Genomic DNA, 18,100 nt, shown 5'->3' with positions numbered 1-18,100 from the left:
CAATAGGTTGTTAAAGATTGTTGAGTAGGGTTCCTTGTGCTCCACAGTGGGTCCTTGTGGATTATTTTGTAAATAGTAGTGTGTATATGTCATCCTCAACCTGCTAATTTCTCCCTGCCCTGACACCTTTCATTTTTGGTAACTGTGAGTTTCTTTACTAAGTCTGTAAAGCTGTTTAATCTGTTTTGTAAAGAAGTTCATTGTATCCATGTTTGGATTCCACCTAGAAGTGACAACATGTGATACTTGTCTTTGTCTCAGTTAGTGATCATCTCTAGTTCTTCTCTGTGGCTGGAAGTGGCATTCTTTCATCCTTTTTATGGGGGTAATACAGCCTTGTGTATGCGTGCCCCATCTTCTTCATCCATTCCTTCTACACTTAGGTTTCTTTTGTATCTTGGCTATTGTACCTAGTGTTGCCATGATTGTTGGCATGCAGTATCTTTTGAAACTTCGGTTTTCTGAGGATCCACACCCAGGCATGAGATGGCTGGGTCACTTGGTACTTTTTGTTGAGTGTTTCAAAGACCCTCCATACTGTTCTCCAGAGTGGATGTACTGATTTACATTCGCACTCAGGAGTGTTCCCTGAGTGTAGGAGGGTTCCCTTCTCTCCACACCCCCTCCAGCATTTATTGTCGGATTTTTGAGATGGCCATGCTGACTGGCGTGAGGTGATATGTGACTGAACTTCTGATTTGCATTTCTCTAAAGGTTGGCGATGCTGAGCACCTTTTCAGGCGCTTGTGGCCACCTGGCTGCCTTCTCTGGAGAAACGTCCGTTAGATCCTTGGCCCATTTTTCTGTTGGGTTATTTGTTTTTTGATATTGAGCTCTACGAGGTGTTTGCCTGTTGTGGATATCTCCATTTCTAAACACTGTTTCCCCCCATTCTGAGAGCTGTCTTTTTCATTTATGGTTTACCCTGCTGCTCAAATAATTTTAAGGTTAATGAGGTCCCATTTGTTTAGCTTTGGTTTTCATTATTCTAAGAATGAATCCAAAACAAACTGGCTGTGATTTATATCAAAGCATGTTCTGCCTGTATTTTTCTCAAGAGGTTTATAGTATCTGTCCTTCATTTAGACCTTTAATTGATTTGGAGTATGTTTTTCTGGGTGGGTTTAGGGAGTGTCCGAATGTCATTCTCTTTCCACTTGTTTAAGGAACCTCCACCTGTCCTCCTTCCTGGCTGTTAGCAATTTACCTTGCCAGCATCAGTGTAGGAGGGCTCCCCTTTCTCCACATCGTCTCCAGCATTTATTGTTTGTAGACTTTTTGCCAGAGGCCAATCTGAGGTAGTTTGCAGGTTTGATATGCATTTCTATAAGATTTAGACATATAAAATCTTTTCATGTGATTATTTTTAAAGAGTGTGAGTAAAACATACCTCTCAAGTCAAGGTGGGCTTCTTGACCATCTGCCCCGTTTTGAATACTCTTTCCAGGACCTACCTGAGGACATTTATTGAATGGAAGTGAAAAGTGAGAGTCACTCAGTCGGGTCCAACTCTTTGCCACCCTATGGAATACACAGTCCATGGAATTCTCCAGGCCAGAATTCTGGAGTGGGTAGCCGTTACCTTCTCCACGGGATCTTCCCAACCCAGGGACCGAACCCAGGTGTCCCACATCGCAGGCGGATTCTTTACCAGCTGAGCCAGGAGGGAAGCCCTCACAGACCTGGTGAATATCAAGTGCCCATCAGCCCAGGCTTTTCAGTTGTTGTTACCAAAAGTGCCCACAAGGCGGCAGCATTTCTTCATGCTCTTTTTTTTTTTTTTTGTAACTTTATTAATTCTATCAGAGTAGACCTGATTTCCGATGTCGTGTTTGTTTTTGGTGTACAGGAACTTGATTCAGTTATATACAGACATATGTCTATTCTTCTTTGTTTTTTTCCCCTATAGATTATCACAGTGTGTTCAATTGACTTCCTGTGCTATTCAGTAGGTCCTTTTTGATTATCTATTTGCTATATAGCAGTGAGAGAAGAAAGTGGGGAAAGAACCAAGCTTCCCCTATTCCTGCATGTTCCCTTATTCCTTCAGGCCCTTCTGATCAAACTAAGACCCCGGCTCCCAGAGGGAAAGGCCCTGCTTGATCAGCCAGGCTGCTCCTGTTACAGGGCCAATCTGAGCATGTTTGGTCTGTATGTTAGCTATGAAACTAGGACTACAGAAAGGAGAGGTGACATTTTTTTGACACTAGATGGCATGATATTCTTTAGATTCCAGAGAAAATGGGTTAAAATGGAACTTTTTTTAAATTGCAAAACTGGTTCCTTTTGCAATTAGGAAAAGCTGGCTTGTTGAAAGACTTTTCTTTTCAGAACTCTGACCCTGAGAAAACAAAAATATACCAAGAAAAAAGCCTGAAGTTTTTATCTTGACTGGGAGATACACAGCCCACTTTACCTGAGACTTCAGCCTTGGGTAAATCAGTAGAAAATCAAGCCAAGGAAAAGAAAGGGGCAAGAGACATTTTATAATAAATCTTAAGCAGAAAACTATGAGATTGCTGTCTGTCTCAATTTATGTATGCCTTGGTGTGTGTCTTTGTTTTTGGATAATATTGCTGAGGTTAATTTGTAAGTGAGCTCTATTTAACTGATTTAAAGAAAAGTAAGTACTTACAAATCACATAATTCTAAATACAAGAAAAAAACCAAAGATGTTTGGGCTTATTAGATACATGCCTTGTATTACATTGAGAAAAGAAATTGAACTTCGGAAAAATACATGTTTTTAGAGATTCTAAAATATGTTCCTGAGTTTGCTAATTAGAGAATGCCAATATGATAAAAAGTTCACAATTGCTTTCTTCTTGGTTTTCACTAGGAGTTAAGGTTTTTTAAAGGTTAAAAATTATAATATGGAATCAAAGCTACTAAAGTGACAAGGAAAAGATTTTGGTGCATAAAGCAAGTAAGATGTATGTTGTCAGTGAGAGAAGATATAAAGATTGGAGATGTTTTTGTTGTTAAAAAAAAATAATGATAATAATTCTGTTCTACAGTTGCTTGTTTATAAATGGGGAAAAAATAGAACAAATATATAGATCTTGAAGGTGACAAAAGATTTGCATTAAAGGACCAAGGGGAAGATGCTTTGGTTTAAGTGTTAATAATACGTCAAAGGTTAAAACCAACTTAGATAAAACTAGACAACTGGCTACAAGCCTGCATGTCTCCTTGAAATGCCAGGTGTAGACTGGGATTCAAGTTTATTCTCCTGGAAATAAATGAGATCCATTTTGTATATTAATGTTCAGATTGTCACTTATCCAACTACTGAAGTTGAGTGGCCTGTCACACCTACATCAGTCACTCTGGGCTAATAAAAATGATACCAAAAATATGTGCGACCACAACAAATGGTTCCATTCCTTTGGACAGGGTAGCACAAGCACTGACTCTATATCTGGACCAGGACTGAACTTTCTAAAAAACGCAACCTGGTTCTTACTCCTGCTTGGGCCCCTGGTCAAAATAACTCTTTTACTGATCTTTGGCTCCTGCCTTTTAAAATCTATGTGTTAAATTTGTCTCTTTCAGATTACTACAGTTTCACATTAAGATGATGGTGATGCAGAGATTCCAGCAAATCCTCAGAACAGATCCTTCAGGAGTAACAACAGAAGTCCCTCTGAGGCCACGAAATGAGACAGGGTGAGAGCTCCATGACCCCAGCTAGGTAGGGTCTGCGAGCCCCATGCCAGCTTGAAGAAACTACAGAAGAGAGACCTTCACCCTTCAGCCTCCCAGTAAAGATTTTGGGGGTTCATGTCTCTCAGAGGGATTTGAGGTGGGAGATAGAGGGGCCTCTGGGCTGGACAGCTGGTGTTTGTCAAGTGGAGTGAAATTGAAGCTTTGTTTTCACCCAGACACTCAAGCTAATGGCAGAGGCTGAGCTCTGCTGGAATAAAGAGATAAGGTGCCTACGCCTGAGGTCAAGGAAGACTTCCCTGTCTGCAGAAGCGCAGGAAGGCTCCTTGGAGGCCACAAAGGGAGGGGGTCCCACCCCACAGTAAGTGCGGACATGCATCCACAGGCTTCCACTGTGCGATCAATCTTAGCAAAAAGCTGTGCCCACATCTTGGGCAGGGTCCTAGACGAGTCAGGTGTGTGTAAGAAAGAAACGAGATGATTGGTGAAAGGTAAGCAAAGGTGCGGAAGGACTGCCCTGTATGAGGGACTTACCTCACCTCCATCTGTGCCCCTCGGGAGGCCAGGCTTCTCTCGGCCGTGTGTCTGTCCTGCTTCCGTCTTAGACTGGGCTTCTGTATGCCCTACCACAGGTTGTGCTGTGTCCGTAATAATGGGCTTTATATATGTATTTACACCTCTTGCCTCCTTAAAACAGTCTTGGTTTCAAACGGGAGAAAGACGCAGGGTCACCTTGCTCCTAGCCTCTGGCCACTGGTGGTCTCATGGTTGGGATCCGGGTGTTCATCCAGGCCACCCAGGTTCAATTTCTGAGCAGGGAGCTAAGATTTCTCTTTAGGACCGCTCACTGCTATCTCTCCAAGATCATGAGCATGTTTTTCAGTTGCTGTGGCTGGAAAAGGCATTATTTGATCCTATTTTATGGTAGAATAACACGGCCTTGTGTATCTGAACTGCATCTTCTTTACCGTCATCTCTCCTCATAATGTAGGCTGCTTAGCTGTCTTGGTTATTGTTCCTAGTGCTGCCAATGTCGTTGCGGTGCAGCTGTCTTCAGAAAAATATTAGCTTTCTCCAGATCTCTCCCTAGGCATGGAAGCTAAATAGATGACACTGTATATAGTCCTATGTTTATTTTTTAAATTTACTATTCATTGGTGGATAATAGTTTTGAAGTTTTGTGATGGTTTTTCACTTACCTGCAGCCCACCAGTGATTTTAACTTATTTTGAGTAGAATTGATTTAAGATGCATAGGCCGTAGTGAAGACTGACTCAGAGGCTGAGTGAGGAACAGACTAGGGCCTTCCTTTGTGAGGACCAGTTTGACCTGTGTTACGATGAGACCGGCCTTTGATACCACCAGAGTCAGGCCTTGACGTGGACCAGAGTAAGACCCAAGACGAGAATCAGGCCTTAGTGTGGCCGCAGTCAGGCCTGAGTGAGTACCAGGGTCAAGAGTAAGTCAGGCCCAGGGTCAGGCCTTAGTGTGGACCTTAGTAAGGCGTTAGGGTGGACCAGAGTCAGGCCTCAGTGAGTACAAGGGTCAGGGATATATGAGTACCAGAGGCCGGCCATGGTGTGGACTAGAGTCAGGCCTTAGTGTTGGCCAGAGTCAGATCTTAGTGAGTACCAGAGTCAGGCCTCCTGTGGACTAGAGTCAGGCCTAAGTGAGTACAAGGGTCAGGAATATGTGAGTACCAGAGGCAGGCCTGAGTGTGGACGAAAAGCAGGCCTGAGTGTGGACCAGAGGCAGTCCTGAGTGTGGATCAGAGTCAGGCCGTGATGGGGACAAGAGTCAGGCCTCCTGTGGACCAGAGTCAGGCTTTAGTGTGGACGAGAGTCACAGTCAGCCCTTTCTGTGGACCAGCGTCAGCCCTTACTGTGGACCAGAATCAGTCCTAGGGGATACCACACTCAGGCCTTAGTGCGCCCCAGAGTGAGACCTTAGTGTGGTCCATAGTCAGGCATTAGTGTGGACCAGAGTCAGGCCTAGTGTGAACCAGAGTCAAATGTTAGTGAGTACCACAGTCAGGCCTTAGTGTCTGTGAGGGTCAGGTCTTAGTGTGGCCCAGAGTCAGGCCTTAGTGTAGACAAGAGGCCTTAGTGTTCACCAGGAGTCGGGCATTAGAGTGGAGCAGAGTGAGGCCTAAGTAAGGACTGGACTCAGGCCTCAGTGATGAACCAGAGTCAGGCCTGAGTGTAGACCAGTGTCAGGTCTGGGTCTCGAGTGGAGTCAGGCCTCAGAGTGGATCAGAGCCAGGCCTTAGTGTGGCCCAGATAGGAGTCGAGCCTTTGTTGGACCAAGGTAAGGTCTTGGTGTGGACCAGAGTGAGACCTTAGTGTGACCCACAGTGAGGCCTTAGTGTGGACCAGATCAGAGTCCAGCCTTTGTTGGACCAAGGTGAGGCCTTAGTGTGGACCAGAGTGAGGCCTAAGTGAGGACTGGGGTCAGGCCTCAGTTTGGACCGGACTCAGGCCTCAGTGATAACCAGAGTCAGGCCTAACTGTGGACCAGAGTCAGGCCTCAGTATATATAGATTCAGGACTCAATGTGGATGAGGGTCAGGCCTGTGTGGACCAGACTGCAGCCTCAGTGTGGTCCACAGTCAGGCCTCGGTTTGACCGGTGCCAGGCCTGAGTGTGGACGAGAAACAGCCCTCTGTAAGAGGCAAAGGCAGGCCTGATTGTGGACCAGGGCCAGACCTAGGTGTGAATCAGAGTCAGGCCTCAGCGTGGACCGGAGTCAGGCCTCAGGGTGGACCAGACTCAGGCCTCAGGGTGGACCAAACTTAGGCCTCTGTGTGGACTAGAGTCAGGACTAAGTGAGTACCACAGTCAGCCTTCAGCGTGGACCAGGGTCAGGCCCAGTCTAGACACAGTCAGGCCTCAGTGTGTATAGATTCAAGCCTCAGTGTGAACCATATAGATCTGAGTGTGGACCAGAGGCAGGCTTGTGTGGACCACAGGTAGGCCTGAGTGTGGACCAGAGTCAGGGAAAAATGAGTACCACATTCAGGGCAGACTCTGGTTTAAATTAAGGACTGACTTCAACAGAAAATAAAAATTACTCGAGAAGAAAAACCCCAAACCCAGCGTCTGCTGCGTTCTCCTCAGCTCTCTGACCCCTGTGCTTGCTCACCTCTGGGCCGTACTAGGCTTGACTTCCGGGTCAAACTGAGGTCTTCATGAGGGAGCTGGAAAGGTGGTGCCAGCCACGGACCTCAGTAATACCTTGACTGCCTGACGCAATAGATGGGACCACCTTAAAATTCACGTGGTCCCACTACACGTAAAGCAAGCCTCTTGCACCTAGAAAATGGTGGACTCTGTCTTTTGGAAGAGGTTTGAACAGTCACCCTATCGTCCCCTCTTTTGCTCAGAGGGTTCCTACTTCCAGCCTCTCTCCCTAGGGGCTCCACCTGCCTAGGACAGCTGCCTCAGCATAAGACTTTGGCAGGGGATAGGATAGGTCTGGAGGGAGAAGGGTAAGGGGCAGAAGGAATGACACTCTGGCCCTCTGTGTCTGTTCCGCCCTTTCCACAGTCATCTCCAGCCCAGGAACCGCGTTGCCAGGGCCCAGGTTCCCCCGCACGCAGAGCGGGGCACGAGTAAGGGCTGCCCCCTTGCGGCCGTTTTAGGAAACAACAGCCGCAAACCCAGGACCCGTGGGCATTTCGTATCCACCGGAGCTGCTCTGCTCTGAATGATCTCTTTGCTGGAGAAATGACACGCGGGAGGCAGCAGAAACAGAATTCAGAAGAAGGCCGACCTTCAGGAGCCGATTTCAAATGGCAAAGTTTCGCTTACATTTAAAAAACAGGAAGGAAATCCAAATCCCCCTCCTGTGAAAATCCCGGGCGGCCCAGATGAAAGAGGAAGGCACACAGAAATACAAGGAGCTCTGGTGAGTGGCAGTTTGCGGGAAATGTGCAAACAGTAAGTACTGCAGAAGGCCAGGAGACCAGGGAGCACTCCTAGGCTTCAGCGGGCGATGCACTCGACAACAGCCACTAGGGACAAGTGCATGCAGGCTCCTTTAAAAATAAAAAGCAGCCTAGGATGCTGCAGCCTGCCTCTGGGGCCTAGACCCTAGGAAAAGCACCCCTCCAGGACACACACGCATCCCAACGTTCTCTTCGGGGCTGTTTACAACAGCCAAGGCACGCAAGCAACAGAAACCTCAAGCCACGGAAGAATGGCGGCTAAAGATGTGCTGCACACGTTCGTGGACTGTGACTGACCCACACAAGGGAATGAAGTGGTGCCAGCTGCCGCAACAAAGACAGGGAGGGGGAGATGATCAGGCTGAGTCAGGTCATCGGACAAAGACAAAAAGCATGTGATAGCACTTACAGCTGAAATCTCATGATGGATGCAAACGAACTCTTGGATCAACAGAAGCAGATGCTTAGAAAAGAAACTTTCCTTACCAAATGGGAAGACCAGGTGGTTGTGGAGAGATAACGGAGACATTTGGGATTAACCCATATACTCTTCTATACAGATACGAACACAGAGAAAAAGAATAATGAACAAGGATGTGCTCTATAAACAAGAAACTACTCAATACCCTCTCATAAACTCTATGGAAGAGAACCCTAAAAAGACAGGCACATGTGTATGTGCACATATGTTAACTGAATCAACTTGCTGTTCCCCTGTGATTAACACAACACTCTAAATCAATATGTTCCAATAGAGAATAAAAATTCCATGATAGGAAGTCAGAAATAAATGTCTCCTCTATTCCCCTTAGGCCTCAATCCCCGGGGCTGCTGTCTCATCCCTGCGTCCTGAGCACCCTAGTCCCCAAGGCTGCCATGTATGTGTGGAGGGAGCTGGGGAGGATGTTCAAGCAAATGAGCCCCCTGAGGATCCTGTGTGCCTGGTTCCCACTAGTTGGACCACAGTCTTCACTTCCAGGCAGGCCCTCTACACCAAGCCTCTTTCACTCAAACAAGGAGGGCACTCTGTGCTGGAACAGCTCTCAAAAGTTTATATTTCCATAAAATGAATTTTTTAAAAAAGAGCAAGAAACCCCCAAGTTACAAAACAAAGGGAATAGCAAAACCAAGCTTACCTCAAAGAATGAAAATAATGCCAACACTTTCATAAAAGTGGAAGGAAAAGAACATATAAAATATTTTAACAAATTATCGTGATCAAAGCCAAATCAACAAGGTCTGCCAGGACACAGCCCTGGGTTGCCCATCTGTGACCCGCGGATGAAGCAATTCCTTGAGATCCTACAGCTGGTAAAGAACAGTGGTGGGTAGAATTCTGACTCATACTCGAAAAACTGTTTATGGCCATTTGGCAATAAATAGTTCTCCCTACTGAGGTGGTAGGTTCCAATGATTTAGGTCAAACTCAACTATTCAACCCTGATATGATCGCAGAGCCCAGCGTTCCCGACCCCTCACCCCACCTTTCCAGCAGGCAGCAATGCACCTCTCAGGAGCTCTAATCCTGGGCCCGCCCCCATCGGCTTTGATGTCCTCAGGGCGTGTGGCCTGGGCACCTTCGAAAGCTCGCTAGGTTTTGGAACTCGTTCAGGAACATCAGAGACTTGGCAGCGAGCCCACCCCTGGTCACCATGAGTGGCATCGTCTCCCTCAGCCTGCAGTTGGGGGCCTGTCACCCCGGTGTCGGGCAGAATTCCCCGCTGAGGGAGCACCCACTGCCCTGATCAGAGTGCCTGCTGGTATTTCTCCCCCGATCTAGACTCTCCCGGAGAGCAGGGCCCCGGGGCTCACCAACCTTGTCCTCGGGATTGATCAGTGACTAGATCCTTGGAAACCGACAGCCTGAAGAAGCTGCCACTGCCGGTTCTAAAGCCTAAGCCTCGAGACCTCATCCTTGGGAAAGCTTCGTGGGCGTGCTGGAGCCAGGACTGAGGGGCAAGACTCAGCACTGAGCACAGCTGGCTCCTGAGATTCTAGAGCCTGGGGTCCTTCCAGCGAGCCAGACATCTGACTCCGCGTTCTCAGTGTCTGAGAGGCCTGTCGTGAAGATAAAACTCCCTCCCCTTATTAGTGATCTCAATCCCTCACTCCAGCACCCTACGCAGTACCGGCTCTGTCACCTGCGCAGATGTCTTGATTCCAGGTTCTAGCTGTGAAACCTTAGGAAGATGGATCAACCTCGAGGAGCCTCTGCTTCCTCATCTGTGAAGTGAGGCGGCACGACCTCGCTCATCGGGCAGCTGCACAAGATGAATGAGCTGACGGGTGTGAGATGGCCCAGTCCTCCTCCCCTCAAAGAAGGCAGGCAGCGTTTTACAGCGATCACTTTTTAAAATGATCGATATTATGGAGTAAATTGTGCCTCCTCCTGCCCCCCAGTTCATATAGCCTCGGTGACAGTATTTGGAGACAGCACCTAAAGGAAAGAAGTTAAGTCAGTCATAGTGATGTGGCCCTGATCCAACAGGATCAGCGTCCTTATAAGCAGAGACGCTAGAAAGCTCTCGGGTAAAGCTCGAGTTAAGTCCCTCTGTCCCCGAAGAAGGCTACAGACTGAGTGTAGAGTCTTCTAGACCAGTGCTTTCAACCCTACTGTGCATCCAGATCACCTGGGATGGTGTCAAAATGCAGATTCCGATCCGTAGGCTTGGGGTGAGGCTGGGGAATCTGTCCCCAGTGAGCCTCCAGGGGATCCAGATGCTGCTGGTCTGCCGACTATGCTTCGGAGAAGCAAAGTCCTTAGACTCCCATCTTATTTCCCCACCAAAAATATATGGTCATTTATTTATCTAGATGCCAACTGTCCAGTGCTGCCAGGCACTGTGCCAAGTGCCGAGGGTTAATAAAACAGGGTCTCTGCTCTTGAGTTCATAGTCCAGTCAAGGCCCTAAGAGGTTTCCCTGACTCCACGAGCCAAGGGCAATGTCAAATACAAAACACGTCCCAATGAAGACAACATCCTTCCAGAAGATCCTACACAGTATGTGCGGGAGGCAACAATAACGTTGAGATGAACACCTCTATTCAGGGACTCAACTCAAGCTATGATAAAACCAGGTGTTTTTGAGAAGCAGAGCTAGTGATGGATAAAACCAGGGGCCACTGTAGCTTCAGTCCATAAAACCACGGACATGGAGACAAGTCTATATGTCAGCCCTGGGTCTCCTACTCATTAGAGCAATACTCATCAGTACTGGCATTGGCGAGAGGCGGGGTAACGACAAGCAGTGGTGGAGAGAGATGGTACTCAAGAAAGTGGCACTTGAGAGAAGCAGCTAGATGTTCTTGACATGCTGAATGTTAGAGCTGAATGTTAGGAGGGTCCTCTTCTTGGAGCAAAATCCCCTTTAGTTGAGGATGAAACTAAACCCCAAAGCAGTTAAGGCAGTGGTTCTCGACCGGGGTGACTATGCATCCCCTGGACACAAATAGCAATGTTTGGAGACAGTTCTGTTTATACAACCAGTGGAAAGCTACTGATGCTTAGTGGACAGAGAACAGAGATGCTGCTAAAAGCAGCACAAGATGGCCCACCACAATCAAAAATTACCTGTCCCAAAATGTCAATAGTGCTGAGGTTAAGAAACCCTGAGTTAAGGAATTTGCCCAAGTCAAAGAATGTCACACCACAGACTAGCTTAGAGCATTCTGCAGTGATGGATACGTTCTACACTCTACACTGTCCATTATGGCAGCAGACAGCTACATGTGAGATATGACTGGTGTGACTGAAGAACTTGATTTAAATTTTTTGTCTTTAATAATGTAACTGCAAACAGCCACGCATGGCCAGTGACTACTGTGCTGGACAGGACAGAATTTCCCTTTGTATTTCCTGATACATAGACTGGCATTCTTTCAGTTTCACAGTCTGCTTCTTTCTACTTTTCTGAAACTACCTACCCATCTGACTTTATCACAAAGGTTTGGCTGGAAAAAAATTACAAATGTAAAACAACAGCCTTTTCATACTGTTCATGGGGTTCTCAAGGCAAGAATACTGAAGTGGTTTGCCGCTCTCTTCTCCAGTGGACCACATTCTGTCAGACCTCTCCACCATGACCCGTCCGTCTTGGGTGGCCCCACACGGCATGGCTTAGTTTCACTGAGTTGGACAAGGCTGTGGTCCGTGTGATCAGATTGGCTAGTTTTCTGTGATTGTGGTTTCAGTCTGTCTGCCCTCTGATGCCCTCTCTCAGTGCCTACCATCTTTCTTGGGTTTCTCTTTCCTTGGACATGGGGGATCATGGCATCTGGTCCCATCACTTCATGGCAAATAGATGGGGAAACAGTGGAAACAGTGGCTGACTTTATTTTTCTGTGCTCCAAAATCACTGCAGATGGTGATTGCAGCCATGAAATTAAAAGACACTTACTCCTTGGAAGAAAAGTTATGACCAACCTAGACAGCATATTGAAAAGCAGAGACATTACTTTGTCAACAAACGTCTGTCTAGTCAAGGCTATGGTTTTTCCAGTAGTCATGTATGGATGTGAGAGTTGGACTATGAACAAATCTGAGTGCCGAAGAATTGATGCTTTTGAACTGTGGTATTGGAGAAGACTCTTGAGAGTCCCTTGGACTGCAAGGAGATCAAACCAGTCCATCCTAAAGGAAATCAGCCCTGAATATTCATTGGAAGGACTGATGCTGAAGCTGAAACTCCAATACTTTGGCCACCTTATGTGAAGGGCTGATTCATTTGAAAAGACCCTGATGCTGGGAAAGATTGAGGGTAGGAGGAGAAGGGGACAACAGAGGATGAGATGGTTGGATGGCATCACTGACTCAATGGACATGGGTTTGGGTAAACTCTGGGAGTTGGTGATGGACAGGGAGGCCTGGTGTGCTGCGGTTCATGGGCTCACAAAGAATCAGACACGACCGAGCGACTGAACTGAACTGAAAATAACAGCAGAAGAATCTTTAAAAAAGGCTTGAAGTTAAACACCTTATCTTGTAGATTCTGAGAAAAGCAGAATGTCAGATCATGGTGATACATACAGTGGCCCCCCCATTAACTGAGGTTTCAATTACCAGTGGTGAACTACAGGTCCATAATATTAAATGGTAAACTTCAGAAATAAACAGTTTGTAAGTTTTAAGCTATATGCCACTCTGAGTGTTGAGATGAACCCTCATGCTGTCCCACCAGAACATGGATCACCCCTTCCTCCAGTACACTCAGGCTGTCCATGATACCTGCCCACCTAACAGCTGTCATCCTGGACAGGCTGGGTTATCAGATCAGCTGTCCAGTATTGCAGTGCTTATTATGCTCAAGGAACCCTTGTGTTAGTCGCTTAGTTGTGTCCAGCTCTTCGTGACCCCATGGACTACAGCCCGCCATGCTCTTCTGTTCATGGAATTCTCCAGGCAAGTAGACTGGAGAGGGTTGCCATTTCTTTCTCCAGGGGCTCTTCCTGACCCAGGGATTGAACCCAGGTCTCCTGCATTGCAGGCAGATTCTTTACCATCTGAGCCACTAGGGAAGGCTCTTATTTTGCTTAATAACCATTCTAAAATGCAAGAGCAGTGATGCTGGCCAGGCGGACATTCTCTTACTGTGTCTAGTTTATATATTAAACTTTGGCCAAGGTGGTGGAGTAGGAGGATGTGGAGTTTGCGTCTCCTCACAGGTACAGCGGGGTGGTGGGGGGAGGGTCTGGAGTGGTTCTTGCAGAGCGCCTGCTGGGCCCAGATGAAGATATCACACAAAAAGAAAATTACAGGCCAACATCACTGATGAACATAGACACAAATCCTCAACAAAATACTAGCAAACAGAATCCAACAACACATTTAAAGGCTCACACACTACAATCAAGTGAGATTTATCCCAGGGATGCAAACTGAAGAATAAAAACCAGGTGATCAACTCAATAGATGCAGAAAAACCTTTGAGAAAATTCAACAATCATTTGTAATAAAAACTCTCCAGAAAGTGGACACAAAGGGAAACTACCTCACCATGATAAAGGCCTTATGTGACAAATCCACAGCAAGCATCATTCTCATGGGTGAAAAGCTGAAAGCACTTCCTCTAAGATCAGTAACAAAACAAGGATGGCCATTCTCACCAGTATTATTCAACATAGTTTTGGAAGTGCTAGCCATGGCAATCAAAGACGAAAGAGAAATAAAAGAAATCCAAATTGAAAAAGAAGTTAAACTGTCAGTGTTTGCAGATAACATGATACTGTACATAGAAAATCCTAAAGATGCTACCAGAAAACTACTGGTGCTAATCATGAATCTGGAAAAGTTGCAGGATACAAAATTAAGGCACAGAAATCTCTTGCATCCCTATACACTAGCAAAGAAAGGACAGAAAGAGAAATAAAGGAAACAATCCCATTTACCATTGCAACAACAAGAAAAAAATACCTAGGACTAAACCTACCTGAGGAGGAAAAAAGACCTGTACTCAGAAAACTATAAGGTACTGATGAGAGAAATAAATCACACAAAGAGACAGAGAGATATATACCATGTTCTCAGATTGGAAGAATCAATATTGTGAAAATGACTATACTACCCAAAGCAACCTACAGATTCAATGCAACCCCTATCAAATTACCAATGGCATTTTCACAGAATTAGAATCAAACATTTTTACAATTTATTTGGAAAAACAAAAGACACTGAATAACCAAAGCAATCTTGACAAAGAAAAATGAAGTTGGGGGAATCGGGCTCCCTGAGTTCAGTTCATTACAATTCAGTTGCTCAGTCATGTCTGACTCTTTGCGACCCCATGAACCACAGCAAGCCAGGCCTCCCTGTCCATCCCCAACTCCCGGAGTTTACACAAACCCATGTCCATCGAGTAGGTGATGCCATCCAACCATCTCATCCCCTGTCATCCCCTTCTCCTCCTGCCCTCAATCTTTCCCAGCATCAGGGTCTTTTCAAATGAGTTAGCTCTTTGCATCAGGTCTTGCCAAAGTATTGGAGTTTCAGCTTCAACATCAGTCCTTCCAATGAACACCTAGGACTGATCTCCTTTAGGAGGACTGGTTGGATCTCCTTGGAGTCCAATGAACTCTTAAGAGTCTTCTCCAACACCACAGTTCAAAAGCATAAATTCTTCAGCACTCAGCTTTGTGTGTAGTCCAACTCTCACATCAATACATGACCACTGGAAAAACCGTAGCCTTGACTAGACAGACCTTTGTTGATAAAGTAATGTCTCTGCTTTTTTATATGCTGTTTAGGTTGATCATAACTTTCCTTCCAAGGAGTCAGTGTCTTTTAATTTCATGGCTGCAGTCACTATCTGCAGTGATTTTGGAGCCCTCCAAAATAAAGTCAGCCACTGTTTCCACTGTTTTCCCCATCTATTTGCCATGAAGTAATGGGACCGGATGCCATGATCTTAGTTTTCTGAATGTTGAGCTTTAAGCCAACTTTTCCACTTTCCTCTTTCACTTTCGTCAAGAGGCTCTTTAGTTCTTCTTCTCTTTCTGCTATAAGGGTGGTGTCATCTGCATATCTGAGGTTATTGATATTTCTCCCGGCAATCTTGATTCCAGCTTGTGCTTCATCCAGCCCACCGTTTCTCATGATGTACTCTGCATATAAGTTAAATAAGCAGAATGACAATATACAGCCTTGACGTACTCCTTTTCCTATTTGGAACCAGTCCGTTTTTCCATGTCCACTTCTAACTGTTGCTTCCTGACCTGCATACAGATTTCTCAAGAGGCAGGTCAGGTGGTCTGGTAGTCCCATCTCTTGAAGAATTTTCCACAGTTTATTATGATACACACAAAGGTTTTGGAATAGTCAATAAAGCAGAAATAGATGTCTTTCTGGAACTCTCTTGCTTTTTTGATGATCCATCGGATGTTGGCAATTTGATCTCTGGTTCCCCTGCCTTTTCTAAAACCAGCTTGAACATCTGGAAGTTTATGGTTCAAGTATTGCTGAAGCCTGGCTTGGAGAATTTTCAGCATTACTTTACTAGCATGTGAGATGAGTGCAATCGTGTGGTAGTTTGAGCCTTTCTTTGGGATTGGAATGAAAACTGACCTTTTCCAGTCCCGTGGCCACTGCTGAGTTTTCCAAATTTGCTGATATATTGAGTGCAGCACTTTCACAGCATCATCATCTTTCAAGATTTGAAATCACTCAACTGGAATTCCATCACCTCCACTAGCTTTGTTTGTAGTTATGCTTCCTAAGGCCCACTTGACTTTGCATTCCAGGATGTCTGGCTCTAGATGAGGGATCACACCATGGTGATTATCTGGGTCATGAAGATCTTTTTTGTACAGTTCTTCTGTGTAATTCTTGCCACCTCTTCTTAATATCTTCTGCTTCTGTTAAGTCCATACCATTTCTGTCCTTTATTGAACCCATCTTTTCATGAAATGTTCCCTTGGTATCTATAATTTTCTTGAAGAGATCTCTAGTCTTTCCCATTGTATTGTTTTCCTCTATTTCTTTGCACTGATCAGTGAGGAAGACTTTATATCTCCTTGCTATTCTTTGGAACTCTGCATTCAAATGGGTATATCTTTCCTTTTCTCCTTTGCTTTTCACTTCTCTTCTTTTCCCAGATTTTTGAAAGGCCTCCTCAGACAACCATTTTGCTTTTTTGCATTTCTTTTTCTTGGGGATGATCTTAATCACTGCCTCCTGTACAATGTCACAAACCTCTGTCCATAGTTCATCAGGCACTCTATCATATCTAGTCCCTTAAATCTATTTCTCACTTCCACTGTATAACTGCAAGAGATTTGATTTAGGTCATACCTTAGTGGTCTAGTGGTTTTCCCTACTTTGTTCAACTTAAGTCTGAATTTAGCAATAAGGAGTTCATGATCTGAGCCACAGTCAGCTCCTGGTCTTGTTTTTGCTAACTGTATAGAGCTTCTCCATCTTTGGCTGCAAAGAATATAATCAATCTGATTTCAGTGTTGGCCATCTGGTGATGTTCATGTGTAGCATCTTTTCTTGTGTTGTTGGGAGAGTGTGTTTGCTATGACCAGTGCATTCTGTTGGCAAAACTCTATTAGCCTTTGCCCTGCTTCATTCTGTACTCCAAGCCAAATTTGCCTGTTACTCCAGGCATTTCTTGACTTCCTACTTTTGCATTCCAGTCCTCTATAATGAAAAGGACATCTTTTTTGGGTGTTTGTTCTAAAAGTCTTGTAGGTCTTCATAGAACCATTTCAACCTTGCTTATGCCTTAAAATCATGGGCTTGAATACTGATAAATTTTTATAAAACGTAAATTGTGCTTTCCTTTACTGGTGGGGGTCTGCACAGCTTTTAAAACCCCTGCCAATATAATCTTACATATAAAGGTGGGTGCGGCAACAATCTGAAAACTGCTGCAAATACAGATTTATCTCCAGAGGACAATGCATGACTTAACAGCTTCCTCCTGGTACCTTGACACCAAGGAGCACTGATAAGGGCATTTCTAAATGTCTTCTAAGGTTTATGTCTTTAGAATTTTGATGACGGTTGATGTAAAACAATGAAAAAAAAATCAATGGGAACAATTTGGATCTATTTCTCTAGTGTGTACTCATTTCCACTAGACCCATATCTAATATAATTGTTCATGTTTCTTTTGCTGTTTGGTTTGGCTTTTTCTTAAAGGTGAACTGAATTTCTCATGGGTCATAATGTGATAGAGTTTTTAAATAATTGAAACAATAAGGAGATGTTTATTTTTTTTTACCAGAAGAAACTCTTTTCTTCTGAAATCACATTCTGGCCTAGGTTGCTAAGAAACCAGTTTCTTGCTCAAGGCCCAAATCGATGTTTTGTCCTACCTTTAGTTCAGAAGTTCCTGGAAATAATGGTTATTGTTGTTTTTCTGATATCTTGGATAGTGTCAGCTAGTTAAGTTCTTCACCCATAATTTGGCAGGGCTACTGAGGACAAAGCCCAAGGGCTTCCGTTGCCTTCTCTATGTGCTCACTTCTCTGTCCGTGGGGACCAGCCCTGGCCAGGCCTGCTGGGCTCAGACTCCTCCAGACTAGTGGATAATGAGTATGTCTGCTTACACACTGGCCATCATTTCACAGTTGCAGCTCATCTGCACATGTGTGATGACACCTGGTTAGTGACACATAACTTACGGGCATTATATAGCAAGAAGGGGCTTGTGAGACTTTAAGACAGGGTCCCTCAATCTTGAACTGCACAAAGCAGTTTTGCCAACAGCAGCGTGATTTTGCTGGAGTGTCAGGGCAGTATGTTGAGGGTCTAAGAGGCTTGGGAGGTCCCACATTTGGCATTTCTTAGTATGTGGCAGGCCCTCGTGATGTCACAATATAATCACCTCTGACCTGAGGCCCGTCTAGCCCAGAGAAGTGTCTAGACTCACGAGGATGCCATACTCACCAGGGCCTCCGTGTAGAACAAATGGCATCAGGGCGCAGCATTCACAATCGTTTTCCAAGCACCATGGTCTCTGGAATTGTGCCACCTGGACCCTGATATTT

The sequence above is a fragment of the Muntiacus reevesi genome, chromosome 2 (assembly GCF_963930625.1).
Source record: "Muntiacus reevesi chromosome 2, mMunRee1.1, whole genome shotgun sequence".
Classification (NCBI taxonomy): Eukaryota; Metazoa; Chordata; class Mammalia; order Artiodactyla; family Cervidae; genus Muntiacus; species Muntiacus reevesi.
Note: the sequence above shows the minus strand (reverse complement) of the source record.